This window comes from Notolepis coatsorum (assembly GCF_963971535.1).
Source record: "Notolepis coatsorum genome assembly, chromosome: 4".
NCBI classification, from domain to species: domain Eukaryota; kingdom Metazoa; phylum Chordata; class Actinopteri; order Aulopiformes; family Paralepididae; genus Notolepis; species Notolepis coatsorum.
Window position 1 is genome coordinate 79998296 of NC_140168.1, and position 22337 is coordinate 80020632.

The 22337-nt window shown below is 45.8% G+C and overlaps 1 protein-coding gene across 1 annotated transcript in view; it reads right to left on the reverse strand.

Annotated features, from left to right (window-relative positions):
• The window catches only part of LOC311227258 (tumor necrosis factor alpha-induced protein 8-like protein 2), a 43244-nt gene that overhangs the window by 16577 nt on the left and 4330 nt on the right, over positions 1-22337 (reverse strand). The gene's annotated exons all lie outside the window — the stretch shown is intronic.

Sequence of the window (22337 nt, forward strand, 5' to 3'; positions counted from 1 at the left end):
CACACACACACACACACACTTCCACATGCTTGTCGGGTCACATGTATGAAAGCACACGTGCACCCACATAATCTCAAGCACACATACTCACGCACGCACACATGCACACACACATGCACGCACGCACGCATGCACGCACACACACACACACACACACACACACACACACACACACACACACACACACACACACACACACACACACACACACACACACACACACACACACACACTGATCATCTCTATCTCAGCAGGGAAGAAGATTTTTGATAAGACAGGAAGGTTAAAATGCTGAATGTCAGCTTGTCAATATGTGCCAGGAAGCACTGAGATTGTGCTCCTGAGATTGTGCTTCATACAGTAAAAACAATAGAAATACCAAACACTATACAAAATATACAATATACAAAACTAAAGTACAAAATGCAGGCAAAATGCTAAAATGAGGTAGAGATGTAGTGCAAATATTTGAGTAATAAATAGATACAATATGGTGAAGTTTTAAAAGTGTCTAAAGTGAATGTTAAGTGTGAATGTTTAAAGTGAGTGTGTGCATGTGGATGTGTGTGCAATGATGTAGATGGATGGATTATTGTTGCATAGAGTCATTGAGCATCCTGATGGCCTGGGGATAGAAGCTCCTTCTGAGTCTCTCTGTACTGGCCATGAGACTCCGGTAGCGCTTGCCTGACCGCAGCAGTGCAAAGAGGCAGTTGGGTGGCTAGAGTCTTTGACTATTCTCTTAGCCTTGGCCCTCCAACGCCTGGTGTAAATAATAATAATAATAATAATAATAATAATAATAATAATAATAATAATAATAATAATAATAATAATAATAATAATAATAATAATAATAATAATAATAATAATATAATGTATTTGTATAGCACCTTTCATACAAGAATTGCAGCTCAAAGTGCTTCACAGCAGCAAAAAAGACAGGCATACAAAATTGTGCCCACGCTGTGATGTCATCTGTTGGATGACTCTCTCTCTAGAGGAGGTCTCAAACACGCCGGGCCTCTGTATCGACCAGGATCAGAACTGTGACGCACACTGGGTTTCAGGTTTAACCCCTTCAGGCAAACCCCTACTACCGTCGACCTCACCTGTGAGATTAGAATTCTGACAACTAAACATTCTAATGATGTTGTTGTTGTTTGTTTCCCTGTGTCTTTTAATGCACTGATTCTGTTCTATTATTTTCTACGTCACAACAGCTGCTGGCCAGGGGACGTTATATAGAGTTCTAGAATTCGAACAGAATAAATGTCTGAGATTCTAATATCTTTGTGACTCCCTGTGGATCGGTGACTATAAGGTGCATGCAGTGTGCATATTACGTTGTGGGTTTGAGTCTGTCTCTCTCTCTAGCCATCTCTATCTATCTACCATCTGTCTGTCTGTCTGTCTGTCTGTCTGTCTGTCTGTCTGTCTGTCTGTCTGTCTGTCTGTCTGTCTGTCTGTCTGTCTGTCTGTCTGTCTGTCTGTCTGTCTGTCTGTCTGTCTGTCTGTCTGTCTGTCTGTCTGTCTGTCTGTCTGTCTGTCTGTCTCTTTCTCACTCTAGTTTCTCTCTCTTTCTCTTTCTCACAAATACATTTGATTTGATTTGATTTAGTTCTCTCTCTATCTTTCTCTCAATTTCTCTCTCTAGCTCTTTCTATATCTATCTAGCTCTCCCTCTCTCTCTATCTCTCTCCCCCTTTCACTCTAGTTCTCTCTCTATCTTTCTCTCTCCATCTCTCTCTATCTTTCTCTCTCCATTTCTCTCTCTAGCTCTTTCTATATCTCTCTAGCGCTCTCTCTCTCTCTCTCTCTCTTTCGTATCTCTCTCCTCTGTCTACTGTCTGGTAGAACAGAAATGCCAATAAAATGTCATGAATCAAAGTCTGAAGTTAGAATCAGTTAGAGACCAGTTGCATGTCATCGCCCCTCTGTCTCCCCCTGATTGCATGTCACTAATAAAAGATAAATACCCATAGTCTGGAACACTAATGTGAATCAGAAATCCAACCCAGGTCACATTATGTTATGGGTGTTGTTCTACTGCCATCTATTGGCTGCTTAGCAGTAGTACAACTTGGGAAGTCACCCCAGATGTACAGTAGCATTGCTATTGTATGTCATTATGGACCACAGTCCACAATGCAAAGAACAGCCGGAGGGAAACTTTCAGCATGGCAACAAATACAACGATGCATATCAGAAGAAGCATGACAGTGTCTACTCCGTTAAAGACTCATCATAATGTTTATCCCAAACTATAACCAACACACAGTGGCCCTCACCAACAGACCACAATACATCAGACTGCAACACATCCCCCAAGGAACTGTTCACCCTCTACACCTCCGACCTCTGTAATAGCTTGAGTGTGTGCCAACCACAGCAGTTCTCAGACGACTCGTCAGTCACATTCAACTGGATGCTATCGCGACTGGTATCACAAATTGTACACAAGAGAAGTCAGATAGGATCTGAGTGGACACAATGGATCTCATTCACTAACAGAGAATGAGTATCACTCTTCATATTGTTGTAAATTTCCTCGTAAGTTTCCTCAATATTAACCTTGTGGAAAGTTTGTAGGAGAAAACCTACGATATTCCCCCCCGGAGTCATCAACCCGTGGAGAGGTGCTCTTAAGTTGCCTAAATGAAGTACGTCACTCATTCTTAAACTGGAAGCGCGTTCTCGTACACCCGGAAATTGTATAGATACACGCCCCGCCAGCTCCTTATAGGGTGAAACTGCAAAACTGCGAGAGGCTCATCATTCCATCTGTGCTGTGCTGACCCCCGTATTCAACAGCCAGGTAGCGAGGAAGCGATTTGCGACTGATCAAAATTAGATTACATTCAAATGTATTGTCATCATACAGCACAAGTACAATACAATGGAAATAGGTTTGGCATCTAACCAGAGTACAAATGTAGCAGTAAAGTGCAATAGTAACATACAACCGCTGAAGTGCCCTTGAGCAAGGCACTAAACCCCCAACTGCTCCAGTGGAGTTGCTCAGTGGCCAACGGTGTCAGACTGTGGTTGTACTGGGCAGCTCCCAGGTGTGAATGGAACTCTGTGAATGTGAAGCAGGGCGTAGTTGAAAAAGAGCATCCATGCTCAGCGAACCTACCCTGGGTCAATAAAGGTTAAATAAAATAAAAAAATAAAATAAAAACAATGCACAGGTGATTAAACTGGGTATAAAATATATAAATACTACTGAGTAATAGTGTTCATCAGATGCATGTACAGAGTTGTAGTAATAATATGTAGAGTGATACTGGTATAAAGACGCTACAGTAGTAGGGCATACTGTAGTAGAACATAAAAAATAGGGAAACAAGTCCAGGCACGCACTCCAGGTTTTTCAAATTTATTGGCAGCCTGTAATCATGACGTTTCGGTGTGAACACACCTTCTTCAGAATGGCTTGCATGAAGTATGAAGGGTAAGTGACCCAGTTTATACAAGTCAAACAGGAAGTGACAACATAGGAAGTGACAAAACATTCCAACAAGAGATCTGCACAAGAGTACAAAATACCACTTACAAGTACAACCTTTTCAGAAGTATGTAAATCAAAAAGAAGCATGTAAATCAAAAAGAAGCATGTAAATCAAAAAGATATATCTATATATATTATACAGAGTAGGCCTACATCTTAAACTACTGAAATATAAACACTCATGACCCATAGTAGCCTTCTTTCAATTATAAATATAAAGAATGATAAATGAAAATAAAAATAATTAATAAACAATCAAATGAAATGAAATAATCAAATGAAACAGGTCAAAACATTTTCCTCATTGAGGCATCTAGGCTCTAAACAATCCAGAAAGTGATTATAAAAGCTTTCCCTTTGTAGCAAGAGCCTGTCTCTGTCACTGCCTCTTGGTGGTCTCAAGACTTGCTCTAAACCCATGTATTTTAAGCCAGAAATATCATGTCCTAACTTATTAAAGTGCCTTGCAACTGAAGACTTCTCATAATTTCTTCTTATAGAACATTTGTGCTCAGAAATTCGATTTTTAAAACGTCTTCTTGTTTTTCCAACATAGTAAAGGTTGCAAGGACATTTAAGCAAGTAAACCACAAAATCAGAATTACAGGTGATCCGGCCTCTAGCAGCGATACTCCTACCTGTAGCCTACTTGGTTGTAAATAAAATGTCTCTTTAATCATGCCATGACATTGGGTATGCCTACAAGACAAACATGGAAAATTGCCATTTGGAATATTAGCCATAAAATGGGTAAATGTTTGGGGAAAATCTGTTTTAGGTTGCCGTTTGTAGAAGTATTTGGGTGGTTCCTGGAACACACCTCCGATCTTAGGATTTGACTTTAAAATGTACCAGTATTTGTTCAGCTCCTAGTGATCAACAGTGTCAGACTGTGGTCGTACTGGGCAGCTCCTAGTGGTCAACAGTGTCAGACTGTGGTTGTACTGGGCAGCTCCTAGTGGTCAACAGTGTCAGACTGTGGTCGTACTGGGCAGCTCCTAGTGGTCAACAGTGTCAGACTGTGGTCATACTGGGCAGCTCCTAGTGGTCAACAGTGTCAGACTGTGGTTGTAGTGGGCAGCTCCTGGTGGTCAACAGTGTCAGACTGTGGTTGTACTGGGAAGTTCCTAGTGGTCAAGAGTGTCACACTGTGGTTGTACTGGGCAGCTCCTAGTGGTCAACAGTGTCAGACTGTGGTTGTACTGGGAAGCTCCTAGTGGTCAAGAGTGACCTATAGTGGTCAACAGTGTCAGACTGTGGTTGTACTGGGCAGCTCCTAGTGGTCAAGAGTGTCAGACTGTGGTTGTACTGGGCAGCTCCTAGTGGTCAACAGTGTCAGACTGTGGTTGTACTGGGCAGCTCCTAGTGGTCAACCGTGTCAGACTGTGGTTGTACTGGGCAGCTCCTAGTGGTCAACAGTGTCAGACTGGTTGTACTGGGCAGCTCCTAGTGGTCACCAGTGTCAGACTGTGGTTGTACTGGGCAGCTCCCAGTGGTCAACAGTGTCAGACTGTGGTTGTACTGGGCAGCTCCTAGTGGTCAACAGTGTCAGACTGTGGTTGTACTGGGCAGCTCCTAGTGGTCAACAGTGTCAGACTGTGGTTGCACTGGGCAGCTCCTAGTGGTCAACAGTGTCAGACTGGTTGTACTGGGCAGCTCCTAGTGGTCACCAGTGTCAGACTGTGGTTGTACTGGGCAGCTCCCAGTGGTCAACAGTGTCAGACTGTGGTTGTACTGGGCAGCTCCTAGTGGTCAACAGTGTCAGACTGTGGTTGCACTGGGCAGCTCCTAGTGGTCAACAGTGTCAGACTGGTTGTACTGGGCAGCTCCTAGTGGTCAACAGTGTCAGACTGGTTGTACTGGGCAGCTCCTAGTGGTCAACAGTGTCAGACTGTGGTTGTACTGGGCAGCTCCTAGTGGTCAACAGTGTCAGACTGGTTGTACTGGGCAGCTTCCAGGTGTGAATGTGTGGAACTGTATGAGTGTGAAGCAGGATGTTGCTAAGAAAGAGCTAGAGAACCTACCCTGGTAAATAAAGGTTACAATAGAAGTGAAAGTCCAAGATAGCATGAATGACACCTGTAACACAGAGGTCAAAAGAGGGCTGCCATACAGAAAGCAACCTTTTACAAAGTGTGTGTATTGATGTCTTTCTATTTTAGTTAGGGATGCACCGGTCCAATATTGGTATCGGTATCGGCCGCCGATATCAGTAAAATAGCTGGATCGGGTATCGGTAAAATATATATATATTTTTTATAATCAATAAAATAAGAAATAACCATTCCGTACATTTATATCTATGTGTTAATTTGTTACATTTAGTTTCACTAAGTTAGGAAAGTAATGTTTTAAGTCAAGCCTGATGTTGCCTTGCACAAAAGAATGATCCCAGTCTCTTCCACACAGTGACAGTGAGGCATACAGTTTATTAATTGAATGAATGAAGTTTATTTTCTGTTTTTGTTTACAACAAATCAAAAACACACTTGTGATCCTTTACAATTCTTAAAAACTAAATATATTTTAATATATAAAAAAATAAAACGTGGATTGGGGGGGGGGGGGGGGGACTGAAAGGTATCGGTATCGGGACTGAAAAAGTCGGATCGGTGCATCCCAAATTTTCGTATGTGCAGATTTTTGTTTACCACCATCTTCACTAAACATGGTGCAGGACATCTATCTAAACAGGTGAACCTTCTCTCTCTTTCTCTTTCTTCCTCTATCTCTCTTCCTCTCTCTCTTTTTGTCTCTCTCCCTCCCTCCCTCCCTCCCTCCCTCAATCTATGTCTCTCTCTCTCTCTCTCTCTCTCCTCTCTCTCTCTCTCTCTCTCTCTCTCTCTCTCTCTCTCTCTCTCTCTCTCTCTCTCTCTCTCTCTCTCTCTCTCTCTCTCTCTCTCTCTCTCTCAGGAAGTGTCTGTCTTCCTGTGTGTAACAGTCAGAGTAGGGAGGTGAAAGAATCAGATAGCAGAAGTTGCTAACCAACCAGATTATCTTCACCCAGGCTCTATTGAAAAACTTGACAGTTTTTGTGTTGCTAAAGAACATTTACATTACACTCTGTGTAAGCCTTTGTTCTGGTCTGTGACAGTTATGAGCCAAAACATGAAACAGAATCACCAAAGCACATTGATATTTTTTGTACTTTATAATAAAGGCCCAATCAGTGATCCAAATGTAAACAATTAATAAAAATGAGTAGCCCCACCACCAAAAAGCAATGGACACGGGATTTCATTGTCTAGTTGATTGACTGAGCTCTTGATACAAGGACTAACACTAGACAACATGATGTAATTCTCTACAATTCAAACAGTGTTGAACTTGAGTGCTAGAGTGCATGGTAGGTAGTAATATAGGTGAGGTAGATTCCTTAGTACTGTAGGAAAGTGCATACTAGAAAGATAGTACAGGTTAGTATTTGTATTTATTTTTTCATTTCAGATAATTGTTGAAGAAGTTGTTCAACCAACGTTGTAGTGTGTAATTCCATATTACGTATTTATATAAAGTTGTTAGACTTTCTTTTGGCAATCGGAGTGGGTTTCTTCATTGAGTGCTTATCCTTAACATTAGGGCACAATTATCTTGTGTTTTATTATAAAACAAATACTACACTACACTATACACTATACTACAGTGAAAATGATGTGCATTAGCCGTGTATTCTGTTCCTGTTAAACGTTCACAGGTCGTTTCATGGTGATTACGCACAGAGCACCTTGAGTACATGTTCTGTCACCATTATCATTGCAACACGGTCTGCGTAGCCCCGTCCACATTGTTACAAAACCCATAAATGTGTTTCATAATTCCTCCGGTCTGTGTCAGTCGATACGCGGTATCAATGGGGATGGTGTGTAATCGAGGGCCCGGGTCGACCCCGCTGTGAACATCAGGTTGTTTCGTAGTTACTGTGGTCATAGTGGCTCGAAGAAACCAAGGCACGTCCCGTCGGGGATATGTTCTGCATGCATGTATCGGAATAGGCATGTGGTAGTAGTAAAATCGGTATAAAATTCTATTCAAAGTGGTCTTAAAAAGGCGAGACAGCCTAGGTGAATAGGCAAAATACGTAAGAGATGAAATATGGTGCGGCCGGGTAGCACAGCGGACTAAGCGTCTGTCTACCACCACAGAGCCAGTGGGATCGAATCCGGCTGTGGTGCCTCCGGCTTGGCCGACCATACTAACACAATTGGCAGTGTTAGAGGTGGGAAGCCGGGCGTGGGTGGGTCCTGGTCGTTGTAAACAGCGACTCCTACTGTTCGGTCGGGGCGCCTGCACAGCAAGGGAAAGACCTGGGGGAGGTAGTGTGACCTTCCACACGTTACACTCTCCCAGTGAGAGTCCGCGCTGCCAGGTGAAAAGAAGCGGTGGGCTGGCTACACATGTGTTGGAGGAAGCATGTGATAGTCTCCGCTCTCCCAGACCGACGGTAGGGGGTAGAGTGCACAATGACCAGGAAGGGGATTGGGAATTGGCATAACGACTAACATTGGGATAGGAGAAAAAACGGAAAAAGAAGGGGAAAAAAGATAATAATAATAATTAAAAAAAAAAAAGATGAAATGAAATATGAGATGAGATGAGATGAAATATGGTAAATGGCTGCTTTTTTATATAACGCTTTTATCCAAAGCGCTTTACAATTTGTTACTTACATTTTTACCCATTCACTCACACATTCACACACCGACAGCGGAGGCAACCATGCAAGGTGCCAACCTGCTCATCGGGAGCAATTAGGGGTTAAGTGTCTTTCTCAAGGACACATCGACACGCTGCCCGGGAGGAGCGGCAATCGAACCGGGAACCTCCGGATTGCCAGACGACTGCTCTACCTCTGTCGCCCCCTATAATATCCATTTCCCTAGCACCTACACACATTCCACATTCCACATTTCTTCCTATCTATACCCTGCTTCTTTTTACAGAGGGGTTTGTTAATATATCATTCATAGCCTGGTTTATAGTACATTTATACCAAAGAACCTGGTGAAAATGTATAAAAGTCATTGTGTTATGTGTCAACATAATGAAACAAACATTTTGAATCTGGCATCATCCAATGTTGGTGAATCTGTTCCTGGCTGTTACGGATGCTGTCCTGTTATATATATATATATGGGGAGTTATGTATGTTATGTGTGTAGGCATATATTGTGTTCTGTTCTGTTTTTGTCTCCCTCCTGTGTCTCCATATCTGTTTCTCAGGTGTTCTCCTCCTTTCCAGTCACCAGAACCAGCTGGTCAATCAGCACCCCAGTCCTTCCCCAGCACCACCTGATCGCACTCTGCAATCAACTTCCACACCCCTTCATATGTTCCAGTCTTTGTGTCAGTTTGCTCTCTGTGTCTTTGGTGGTAACTATCTCTCTGTGTCTTTTGGTGGTAGAGCTCTGGCTTTTGGTGCCTTTTGGTAGAGCTGGTGAAAGCTCTGGTTCGTTGCACTGGTGGTTTCTAGAACCTTATCTTTAGTGTGTTGCTTTTGGGGTATGTTTGGTAGAGCTGGTTAAAGCTCTGGTTCATTGTTGTTAAGTAGTAGAAATATCTTTTGTGTTAGCCTTTATAGTAGAGCTGTGTCTTTTGTGTAGAGTTGGTGAAATATCTGATACTTTGTGCTCTTTGTTGTTTAGTGAACCAGTATCTTTTGTATTCCTTATTGTTGCACATTTCTGTTAAACCCCAACCTTGGTATTTGTACATTTGTTTCCCTGTTCACCCAGCCTATGGTGATTGTCTTTCATGTATATTAACGTTTTGTTTCGCACACGGGGACAATTGAGGACAGGAAGATACCCTGGGGTCTATGAAATGACGTAGGTGACCGGATGTTAGACACCAGCTTAGAGTGAGCACCACCACCTGTACTTTTGGGGCGCTCTGCGCCTGTAAAGGGGGGGGGGGGGGGGGTTCTTTTCCTTTTTGTATATTGATTTGGTGCCACTGGTAGTCCTCCTTGCTCGCTGTGTTGTGAATAAATATAATAATTTTGGCAAACTGTTTCCTGGTTTTGTGTCACTACACCCTCACCTACCTACCATGTCTGGCCTTGTGTTGCGTCCCCATACTGGGGTGCGTAACACTGGCGATATATGCAAATGAGTGCATATTTAATTAGGTAACGCCTATTTTGTATAAAATCTCAGAAAACTTGCAATACATTTTTTCTTAGTTGTTATGTAACTATGGAAAGTTTCATAGGGATATCTATTAAAATATTTGTTTTGCCTATTCACCTAGGCTGTCTCGCCTTCTATTTAACATGTTGAAACCTGCAGCACCCCCGGATGATGTCCATGTAGTATAGCTACAAATAACGTCTATTGTTACAGTTACAGTAACACAGATGTGTCTTTAACCCATTCAGGAGTACAAGGTAAAAAAAGAAACTGAACATTCTCATTCCAAGGTAATTCTGACAAAAACACATCTGAAAGGGTTAAAGTGAAGCTTGAGTCATTTCCTCTTGTTATTATTACCCCCTTCACACACACACACACACACACACACACACACACACACACACACACACACACACACACACACACACACACACACACACACACACACACACTATAAGCGTCTGAGATAAGACATATTAGTCACAGGAGCTAAACATGAAGTTCAAAAATAGCCATAACTTAAATATAACCTGCGTATATCTTCCAGGCATGTTCAACTTCAAACAAACACTCAAGATGAAATGCCTATGCAGGAAATATAATATGTATTTCCCACACATATGGGGGAAATATGTGTGTCTCAGAGGGACATATGTGTGTCTCAGAGGGACATATGTGTGTCTCAGAGGGAGATATGTGTGTCTCGGAGGGAGATATGTGTGCTTCAGAGTGAGATATGTGTGTCTCAGAGGGAGATATGTGTGTCTCGGAGGGAGATATGTGTGTCTCAGAGGGAGATATGTGTGTCTCAGAGGGAAATATGTGTGTCTCGGAGAGAGATATGTGTGCTTCAGAGTGAGATATGTGTCTCAGAGGGAGATATGTGTGTCTCGGAGGGGGAGATATGTGTGTCTCAGAGGGAAATATGTGTGTCTCGGAGGGACATATGTGTGTCTCAGAGGGACATATGTGTGTCTCAGAGGGAGATATGTGTTTCTCGGAGGGAGATATGTGTGTCTCAGAGTGAGATATGTGTGTCTCAGAGAGAGATGTGTCTCAGCGGGACATATGTGTGTCTCAGAGAGAGATGTGTCTCAGAGGGAGATGTGTCTCAGCGGGACATGTGTGTCTCAAAGAGATGGTGAAATGGGAACAAGGGGCACTGTTCTTGCCACAGCAGCTGGTGGAGGAGTGGAGGCTGCTGGATGTGGACACTGGCACCTGCAACTGGACCTTGGATTTCAGGAACGCCTCAAGGCTGCATACTGAGTCCACTATTGTAGACTCTGCTACTAACACACGATTAACCAGTGGTGGAAGAAGTACACAGTTCCTTTACTTAGGTAAAAGTAGAAATACCCAGATAAATGAATACTCTGGTAAAAGTAAAAGTCCTCCATTCAAATTCTACGTAAGTAAAAAATAAAATAAAAATAAAAGTAGAGAAGTATTTGCAATTGAATGTACTTGAGTATCTAAAGTAAGGCTTTAGATCTCCACCAAAGGCTCCACCATTGACGGGTGCTACAAGCTCGTCCGTCCATGACTCCATCTTGTTATTTCCTGCTTACAAACAAAGATCACGTGACGCCGTCGTGTCATGTGAGACAAAAAAATGGACCGACCAATCAGAGGCCACGCTTCAGGACGCGCTCGCAGACACGGATTGGAATATGTTTCAAGGAAGCGCCAGTGACGTCAGCGAGTTCGCGGACACCGTTGTGAGCTTCATAACAACAATCGCTGACAGTATTGTCCCCATGAAAAAGGTGCAGGTTTTCCCAAACCAGAAACCGTGGGTGGACAGTACTATCAGAGCATCTCTGAACTCTTGCACCACTGCTTACAACCTGGGCAGAGAGTCAGGAAACATGGAGGAGTACAAGGCTTCAGTCTATACTCTGCGCAAGGCTGTAAAACTTGCAAAAACTGACATATTCTGATAAACTGGAGACACAAATGGCACAAAACGACACAAGAGGCTTATGGCGGGGACTGAGGACAATAACTGACTACAAAGTCAGCGCCCCCTCAATGGGGAGCGATGACGCCTCTCTCGCGGACAAACTCAACTCTTTCTACGCTCGGTTTGGTGTAGACGGTTCAGCTTCTTCCCCCAGGCCATCAGAGCCTTGAACACTGAACACTGAGTGCCACAGAACACTGAACTCTCCACACACAAGCACACATGCGCACACACACGACACGCACGCTGTACACGCTCGCACACAAGCAGCCACTTTAACATGAGCAAGCACACACTCATGCTGCACACACCCACACTTATGGCCACAAAGGAAAGGTCACTTTAAAAATAGTATAGCAACAGTAACAGTGTATTGCACTACCAAAGGACCTAGCATGTCCTCCATGCTCTGTAAATAACGTATGTACAAATACCGAGATGCCCCACTATGTTACCTGTTTATTGCTCAATGTTGTTTTATTGGATTCTATTATATGTTGTACTACTGTATTGCACATCGTTGCGGGCAAGACCACCCGCATTTCATTGTATACTTGTATGCCGTGACAAATAAAACTCTTGACTTGACTTGACTAAAAGACTGCATTCTACATGATGTTTGTGTATTCCAATTAGTGATGCACCGATGTGAAAATTGTGGCCGATACCGATAACCGATATTAATATTGCTGTTCTGGCCGATACCGATATTTACCGATGTTGAAAATAGCTCTTTATTTGATTATCATAAAAAAAAACACTTTTTTATGATAATCAAATAAAGAGCTATTTTCCAAAACGCATTCTTTTTTTTTACTTTTGTAACTTATTTTCAGAAACGACAGATATTTTGAAACTATTTAAGGCCAAAACATGTAAAAAGAAAAAAGATTAAAAAATAATTTTTTATTTTTTTTTTATATCGGCCCTATCTTGATATCGGACCGATACCGATGTGTAAAAAAACGGCCATATCGGCCGATATTATATCAGCGGCCGATATATCGTGCATCACTAATTCCAATGCTTGGGAGCATTCAATCCTCGATCCATTTACCTCTATGGATTATGTTAGAGTGGTGTGTGGTCCAGTTCTGTATCGTTAGTGGCTTAGCTTGGCATCACACTGCACTATCTCACGTACGTGCACGCGCACTGAATAAACCACAAATATACCTCTAATACCAATATTAGTCTGACCACACCCCTCATCAGCTTACCTTCATAAGCAGGTGTGTGGTCACCTGCTCTCCTCCTTCTCGCTTTCACCACAAGGAAGTGCCTCGGTAGTACCCCACTTGACGTGTCGTTGATAGTTGAAAAGAGTTGTGACTAGGTTTACATTGTGCCTAACCTTTTTCTTCTCTCACTTGTTTGTATAAGAAAAAGGTTTGGGTCATAATGTATTCCGCGGAGAGTAGACCCGCTAGACCTACTCTTCACCACCGATTCTCCATTCCCGCCTCCGTCGTGCGTTCCGGTGCTGGGCTGTTGCCACTCTCGTGGTTGCTGACCCAGCCCGGGAGACTGCCGGTGGATAGTTTTCCTCACCGACGAGCCGAGGGTTCGGTGCCGTCGCTCCGGCGATGGCCTGATCTCGACTCTGGTTCCTCTGTTTCTGGGGAATCGCCCGTTGATGAACGGGGGATTGTCTTAGAGCCAGAGGATTTGCGACGAAAACTTTTTGCGTCTGCTCGCTCACGTCGTAACATGGTGGCGTGCAGACGCGAACGGCCTGGGTTTGGGGAATTGCTGGAGACCAGCGAGGCCGCGTCCGACTCTGGATTTCTGATGGAAACTGAAGACTTCATGGAGGAGGCGGACGGGTTCTTGTATGATGGTCCCGTGGAGGGGAGTATCCCTCCTCCGGAGACCCCGGAGGGGGGAGAAATGGCTCCACGGGGCGCCTTGTTCGAGGATGTCGGGGAACCACCTTGGCCTCATCGACAGGATGCCCTACTGTCAGCCGCATCGGATTGTGGCTCCTTGACCAGTCGCAGCCTGCTGTATGCGAGGGATGCGGGGTCGGTGGAGGAGGGTCCGCAGGGGGAACTGCGGGCCTTGTTCCCCGAGCTCATGGCGGTAGCCGCCGCTGCAAACGGTGTGCCGCTGCCGCAGCCATTGCCTGCACCTGTCCCTGATGACCTCATAGGCCATCCCTGGCAGCGTCCCCCGGTGAGAGGGGTGGACGTTGTCTACCCATTTTTCCCATCGATGGGGGCCTATGTTCGTCGGGGTCAGGCGGTCTCCAACATCATGGGACTAACTCCCGCCTACGTACCAGTTACGCGGGTGTCGGGGTTGGTCAAAGGTATGGGGGAGGGCGTACCTCGGCTTGACAATCCGATGGCCGCGCTCCTCTGTCCGGATATGGTGTGGGAGCCCCTATGCAAGCCGGTCCTCCAGGGGAGGTCGGCTAGGCGATTGGCTTATTGGGGTGACCAGTCATTCATCGCCGGTACACAGTCGCTGGCTGCGGCCTCTAACATCGCCCACCTGGCTAGATTTGTATCGGGGATAATGACGGGCGGCGCGGATCTGAACGAGGTGAGGTGCGATCAGCGGGAGCTGTGCTGCACCTCTCCCAGGTGATAGCCATAGCCATGGGGAAAGTGCGCGCCCTGGCCACCCTGGGCCAGCGTCATCTTTGGCTGGAGCAGGCCCGTGTGCCGGAACGGAAGAGAACCCCTCTTCTGACGGCCGCCCTCTCCGACGCTGGCCTGTTCGGGAAGGCCCTGCTATTGATGACCTCAACATGCAGAGAGATGGCAGAGGAGAGGTCCATTCTCCAACCCCATTTTCCGCCTCCCGTCCTTGCCGGTGGGGGCAGAAGGATTCCGCGACGTCGAGCTGTCTCCGTCGCCGCTACCACTGCCTCCGCCGCCGCCGCTGGCCCTGCCAAGAGGGCCAGGGGAAGAAGCGGCGCTTCGGCCACCGCCGGCCCATCCCAGACCGGAGGAGACGGTAGGGATCGTCGTGTCCAGCAGACTGTTACCTATCGTCCCTCCGGGGCTCCCCGGGGTGGCAAGACTCGAGCGGCGCGAGGTGGCAGGCGCCGTTGAGAGTGACTTTTCCCCCTCTGTGTCCCCTCCTCTACACCCTCCCCGGCCCCTCTATGATTTTGTGCCTTGAACACGTATTTATTTATTAATAAAAAGTTCCCTGACATAAGGGGGACTGTGTTTGGCCGAACAAACTGTGTGTTTCTTCAATACAAATCATGTGGTGGGGTTGTGTTTTATGAATCTACCCTGTTACGTTGGGGGAATGAGTTGTGTTGTGTTACGAGTTTTTAAGCAAGGTCTGCAACTTACACTCGGTAATAGGTTCTATTAGCTTGATGCTCCACATGCAATTAGAACTGGTGGTATTCCATTGCTTTAACTAAGTATATGTGTTCATAACGCTGTGTTGTTAGTTGCAGTAATGCTCGTACACACTTTTCATGGCCTAGCCATTACTCTCGTTCAACGTCTTCCTATGTGTAGCATAGGCTGCGGGTATGGGATTCACGCACAGGCGACTTGTGTTTTGTTGTAAACCCTTTTACACTTTGTGGGTAGCTAACATTGTATTAGCTTATGCTATATATTTTGTTCTACCGGAGGTTTTCAAAATGGCTACGGTTGTTTTCTGTGTGTAGGGATAGAAGGTGTGTTTTTCGGGAGGGGGTGTCGGATAAACCCCTCCTTTTTCCCCACTTGATTGGTTTAGAGGGTTTGTTGACTTTTCTGCTGAGCCAGTCAGGGCCAAGCCAGTGCTTGACGGGGGAGGGGGGGGGGGGGGGGGGAGGGGTATTCTACCGACTCCTGTTATGACAGGATCCGGTGGGTTTTCCCCGCCCGTTATAGCGTTGTTGCTATGGCGACGCCTTCCATGAGCTGGTGTCGTAAAGATGTCGAGGTTAGAGCGCAGGACTTAACCTGCTGCGCTCGTTTTTGTGTCAAACTTGAGTCTGTTGGTCACGTGTCTCACAGTTTACATATCTTTTTCTTGACCGTGGTCTCATGTGGGAAGGTGTTTCTGGGGGAATCTGGTCTTACACTCTGATTAAAAAGAGTGACTGGATTAAAATCATGTGAAAAACAGGGTTTTTTACTCCCAGCTGTGCAGTTAGGTCATACATGTGATGCCTTTTCTTTATTTTATAAAGAGTTGAATGTGTCTTGATGGATATGAAATGAGGGTCCCTGATGGAACAAGACTAAACGTCTTCTCAGGTCTGCCTCCCCTTATCTTTTTGTATGTATTCCTGTACTGCAGTCTGTTGGGTATATTTTTTCATTCATTCATTCATGGAGTTGATTGCATCTCGCCCCTCTTGTCGTTTCCCTGGGCGTCTTGGGGATTCAATATGGTGGTCTAAACAGCCTATTGTTGATGTGGGTATGTCCAAACGCACACATAGTGCTAGCTCAGGATGTGCTTTGGCCGTTGCTGACTGGCGCGCCTCGTTTGCTTTGGTAAAACAGCGTTTTTATGGAGCAATTGGGATGGGGGTTTTTCCTCTTCCGACATCCTGTGTGTTGTCGATGGGTTCCCGTTCATGTCAGGGGATGATGACGGAATGGGTCTGGGCATATGGGAAGGGTCTCACGCCCTAGGGGTGGGCCGCCGGACGCGGTTCATACCGACACGTCTGGGTGGCGCCTTCTTTTTATGTTGGGATCAGACGCGCATATCTGCCCCTTCTCCTGGGGTTGGCAGGTCGGCGTGATTAGGGCACGGGACTGGTTCTGGTCGCGCTGGTCCAGATCAGTGCACCCGTTGTCCGCTGGGGATGCAGATCTGCTGTTCTGGTACCCTGAGGGACTTAGGGTTTTTTCGGGGGGAAAAATGGCCGTGCCGACCTGTACGCATCCGATCTCGTCGGATCTCGGCTGCTGTGCGGGTTGGTCTTGGTTGGTACTTGGTTGGGTGACCTCCTGGGAATACCGAGTGCGGGGTGCTGGGGGCTGGTCTTCCATATTACGCTCTTCTCTTGCGTTTTGGCGCTGAGGAGCCTGTTGGGTGGGGTTAACCTCCTTTGGGATCCTGTGCTCCCCGTATCGCCGGGCCCGGTCCGGGGTGATGCCCGTTGACCTGTAGGCCCGGGATAGCCCTGTTGGGAACCGGAACGCGGGCTGCGGCGGTGCCGCAGGTGCGTTTCGGGGTTTTTTCCTGAGGGGTTATAGGACCAACCATTACATGGGGTAATGCCTGGGTGGTTGGTTCTCTGGTGTGTTGCTGCAGTGTCAACTCCCGGTTCTCCGGTTGAGGGTGCCCCTGCACGTTCATGACGTCTGCCGATCGTATGGGCTTTTCTGTGGGCAGCTGTCAGGGGCCGTGTGGTCTACGGATCCCGCTTCTGACGTGCTGTTGGAAGCTTGGTTATGCGACAACGCCAGCATACGCCCCTTCCGCCGGGGCGGCTGTTTCAGCTGTCCTTTCTGGCGCCTGCCTCGTCCGCAGTTTTTTCCAGGCTTGGGTTGACGACCTGTTGCCTGGTCTTCCCCGGTGCACTGCCTGTTCCGTTGGTTAACTCTTGTATGTTATGACCATGCTGTCTGCCTGTTGCAGGGCTTGTGTTCCAGGCGGTGTGCTGTTGGGGGGGACAGGGCCCGCTCGGCTGAGGGGCCTTTGTCCGAATACGCTGGCGATGTGAGGGGCGGGGTCACTAGGTGCCCCCCTGGTGGGGTCTTGATGCTGGCATCATGGACTTCTCCGGGCCCCCATTTCAGGGAGCCCAGTCCTTGGTGGGTCTGGGCCTTCCTTCGCGCTCCGCTGCTACGGCCTTGCCACGGGGTTGGGTTGGCCCTTGACCCCGTGATTCTGGGGGCAGTAACGAGGTGGTTTTTCTCCGTTCGTTCCCGGGTGGCATGCGGGTTGTGCGTGTGTGTAGTCGTGGGGTCAAGCCACGGCTGCTCACCCTGTGCGTTGAGTGCTTGAGTGCCTCTTCGCACGGTCGGGTCCGTCGCCTTCCCGTGACGTCCCTAATAGGGGGGCTACCCGCCATTAGGGGGGGTCGGGGGGGCTCGGCCCTCCCTGTTCTGATGGTTGTGGGGGGGCTGTCAGCGGGGTGTATTTGTCAGCCAGTGGCTCCGCTTGGCCTCCCTTGTGCAGTGTGATGCCAAGCTAAGCCACTAACGATACAGAACGATAGGTTATGACTATAACCAAGTTCTGTTAGTTAGGGGCGATGCTTGGCATCAGACGGCCGCTGCAGCCCTTGTCCTCACCTTGTGGTGAAAGCTTGGGAAGGAGGAGAGCAGGTGACCACACACCTGCTTATGAAGGTAAGCTGATGAGGGGTGTGGTCAGACTAATATTGGTATTAGAGGTATATTTGTGGTTTATTCAGTGCGCGTGCACGTACGTGAGATAGTGCAGTGTGATGCCAAGCATCGCCCCTAACTAACAGAACTTGGTTATAGTCATAACCTATCGTTATGCTGCTCTGATTACATCCTCTTGAAGTTGACAGGCTTCAGATTTGAAATATATTATATCTAAAAAGTACAATATTTCCTTTGAAATGTAGCGGAGTGAAAGTACAAAGTTCCCTAAAATGAAAATACTCATGTGAAGTACAAGTGGCTCGAAATTGTACAGTACTTGAGTAAAAATACTTAGTTACTTTCCACCACTGTGATTAACAACAACCACATCATAACATTTGCTGATGACGGGTTCCGGTTCCGGGTTGAGGATGGAATAGTCGTTTATGGCCGTATTTCGCCTTATGTCGCCGTATTTTTATATTTAGTCCTAAAAGCCTCTTTTTATATTTTCAACTCAGTTAAACCTTTTTGTATATACCCCCTTTATATTTCTACTAGTGCTGTCAAACGATTAAAATATTTAACTCGATTAATCGCATGATTGTCCATAGTTAACTCGCGATTAATCGCAAATTAATCGCATTTTATTTTTATTTTTTTACCTTAACAGATCTTTTTCAAGTTCCAAGTTTTAATACTCTTATCAACATGCGAGTCAACAAATTATTGCTTTATGCAGCCATTTAACACAAAAGGATGACCCTCATGCATTGCAAATTTGCATCAAATTCAAAACAGAGTGATGCACAAAATAACTTAAAAGAAAATAATAATTTAAAACAATGAATAAAGTGTGCATGAAATAATAGGGGAAAGAAAACGTTAGGAACTTGTTACATTCACACACACAAGGGTTGATTAATCACACACCCCCCTCTCTCCCTCACACACACACTCTCCCAGCTCTCTTTCTCTCTTGCCCCTTCCTCATCTCTCTCACCCCCCTCTCTCTCTATATCTCACACACACACACACACACACACACACACACACACACACACACACACACACACACACACACACACACACACACACACACACACACACACACACACTTCAGAAACAAACATAGTATCAATGAGAGCATCAATAATACACCTGAGTGAAGTCTAATAAAAAAAAAAAAAGGTCTCAACCCATACCTCCTCAAGGATGATATGTTTGTCTCCTATTTCAAATCGGAATTTAAAATGTTCTACTCAATTAACTCGCATTCTACGGATAACCCGTCTCTGCTCTGGGAAACATCCAAGGTCTTTTCTCGCGGACTGATTATGTCTTACGTATCATCCAAGAAACGCAAGAAAAATTAACAATGCAAACTTCTTGAATCCAAACTAGCCGACCTTGAGAATCAGTATGTTTCAAACCCAGCCCCGGCTGTGCTTATAGAGCTTACGGCCACCAGAACCGCGTTAAACACTCTTCTGATCCAGGACGCCGAATACTCTCTTAAATTTGCCAGACAGAGAATGTACGAACACGGTGACAAGCCTGGCAGGTGCCTAGCTAACTTGGCAAAAAAAAGGGCTGACACCCAAGTAATAGCCTCAATTTCGGACTCCAACGGGGTCAGGTCCTTTGACACCAAAACTATTAATAAAGAGTTTGCCTCTTTCTATGCCCAACTCTATAGGACTGAACGACCCGATGGTGCTCTCTCTGACATGCAAGCTTTTTTCGCTGACTTGCACCTCCCTAAGGTATCGAAAGATCAGAACTTGCTCCTTAATGCCCCAATTACGAAGGAAGAAGCTCTGTGCGCCCTTAAGGGTATGCCATCTGGTAAGGCTCCGGGCCCGGACGGTTTCGGATGCAAATTCTATAAGGAATTCGGTCATATTCTCTTGGATCCCCTGCTGGCAATGCTTAATCACTTCTCTGAGGTTGGGATATTACCCCAGTCCCTACGGGAGGCAAATATTTGCCTTCTCCTTAAAAAGGGTAAATGCCCTGAAAAGTGCGCCTCCTATAGGCCTATAGCCCTACTTAATTCAGACCAAAAATTTCTCTCCAAGATCCTGTCCATGCGCCTAGAAAAAGTACTCCCTTTCATTATTAACGAAGATCAGACTGGTTTTATTAAGGGTAGGAACTCTACCGACAACATGAGACGGCTCCTTAATATCATCCAAATGACTCGTGAGACAGACCACCCCGCGGTGGTTCTGTCTCTCGACGCGGAGAAGGCATTTGACCGTGTAGAATGGCCGTATTTGTTTCTAACCCTCGCTGAATTTGGCCTAGGAGACACTTTTATTGACTGGGTCAAGGTTCTTTACAACTCACGGATGTCAGCGGTCCTGACTAACAGGCTTAGGTCTAACAACTTTCCTCTACAACGGGGGAACCCCCAAGGGGATCCTCTTAGCCCTTTACTATTTGACATGGCCATAGAACCACTCGCTCAGGCCATAAGGCAGTCAGCCGAGATCTCAGGTATTAGAGTGGGCGAGAGGGAACACAAAATCACTCATTACGCGGCCGACGTACTGATCTTTATATCTAAACCTGACTCTTCCATCCCATGCCTAACCCGCATGATTTCCACATTTGGAACCTTCTTGGGGTACAAAATAAACTTTTCCAAATCCGAAGCAATGCCACTTGGGACACTTAAATCCATTCCGATCCTGCCCGAGCCCTTCCCATTTCGCTGGTCGCCCTCCGGCTTTGTTTACCTAGGAGTATTTGTGACACCCACCTATGATACATTGTTTAAGGCCAACTTTCCCCCCCTTTTAGACACCATAAGGGCAGACTTAGTTAGATGGGCCCCTTTACCAATCTCCTGGCTGGGTAGGATAGCCCTTGTCAAAATGAACGTACTCCCCATACTATTATACCCTCTCCAAATGATCCCAGTGCTGCTGACAAACAAGGTTATCAAGGTGCTAGAAGGCTGGCTAAGCTCATTCATTTGGAATGGGAAGAAACCGCATCTGAAAATGGCCAAATTACAGATGGATAGTGAAGATGGGGGTCTAGACCTACCTAATATTAGACATTACCAACTAGCAGCACACCTTAGGGTACTTGTCGGCTGGTTCAGATCAGACCCACTATCAATCTGGCTAGACATTGAATCCTCGCAATCTAAGTCCCCCCTATGGAACCTACTATTTATCAAAGACTTTAAGTCTGTTAGGAAAATATGCTCCAACCCCATCACACTATGCTCTGTCAAGGCCTGGAAGACTGTCCGTAAGGTGGAGGGCCGAGCTAAGCTGACCTTTCCTCTTACCCCGATCGTAGGCAATCCTGACTTTAAGCCAAACCAAATTGGCGGCGGCTTCAAGACCTGGCATACGCAGGGCATAACTGATCTTGGCCACTTTTTTGATGGCCAGACCCTAATGTCCTTTCTACAGCGTTTTCTATTGAAAACGGATTTTCTTTTATACTAACAAATTAGGCAGTTTATCACCAAGGACACCTCACTGTTAATTAACAGTTCCACCTCGCAGGTGGAGAAACCCCTCTCCTTGCAGATTCCTAAAAAACGAATTTCTATCTTCTATAGTACTCTAAACCTTAATTCATCTTTATCTTCCCTTGTTACTAAACAGTCCTGGGAAAAAGACTTGGACATAGAGATCACGGATGTAGACTGGCAAGATGCATGGACCTACGCAAAAAAAATCTCTGTTTGCAACCGCACCAAGTCTATCCAAGTTAGAATCTTGCACCGCATTCATATTACCCCTGCCCTTAAGAGTAAAATGGATCCCAATACATCCCCACTCTGCTTTAAATGCAAGATAGAGACTGGAAACCACGTCCACTGCTTTTGGACCTGTGTAAAGCTTCAGAGCTATTGGTTCGACATCGTAGAGGAACTATCTGACATATTTCAGACCCCCATCGAACTGGATCCCCTCCGCCTCTTACTAGGCCTCCCAGATATTCATATTGCCAATTTCAAACATAAGAGACTGTTCAATCTGTTGACATTTGCTGCTAGGAAGAACATTCTGTTGTTCTGGATCAAGGACGAGGTCCCATCAAAGAGGTCATGGCACAACATTATTATGGACTGTATTCCTTGTGAATACATCACGTGTATGCTGCACTCCAAGTTGGACACTTTTTATGAAATATGGGACCCATATCTATCTCATATTGGACCTGCGCTATCCACCACTGTACTCGCCGGATTTCCCCATTACTCTTAGCCTTCCTAGAGATCACTAATGTCTTGTATGTAGGTGCTCTGTGTCATTTCAGAAGGTATCATAAGGTATTTAAAAGTACATACCTATTCGCACACACATACACACACACAGATACACACACGTGCACTCACACATATAAAACATGCACACATAAAACACACTTGCACACTGTACTAAACGCACACACATAAAACACACACACAGATATAAGACACACATATACGAAACAAA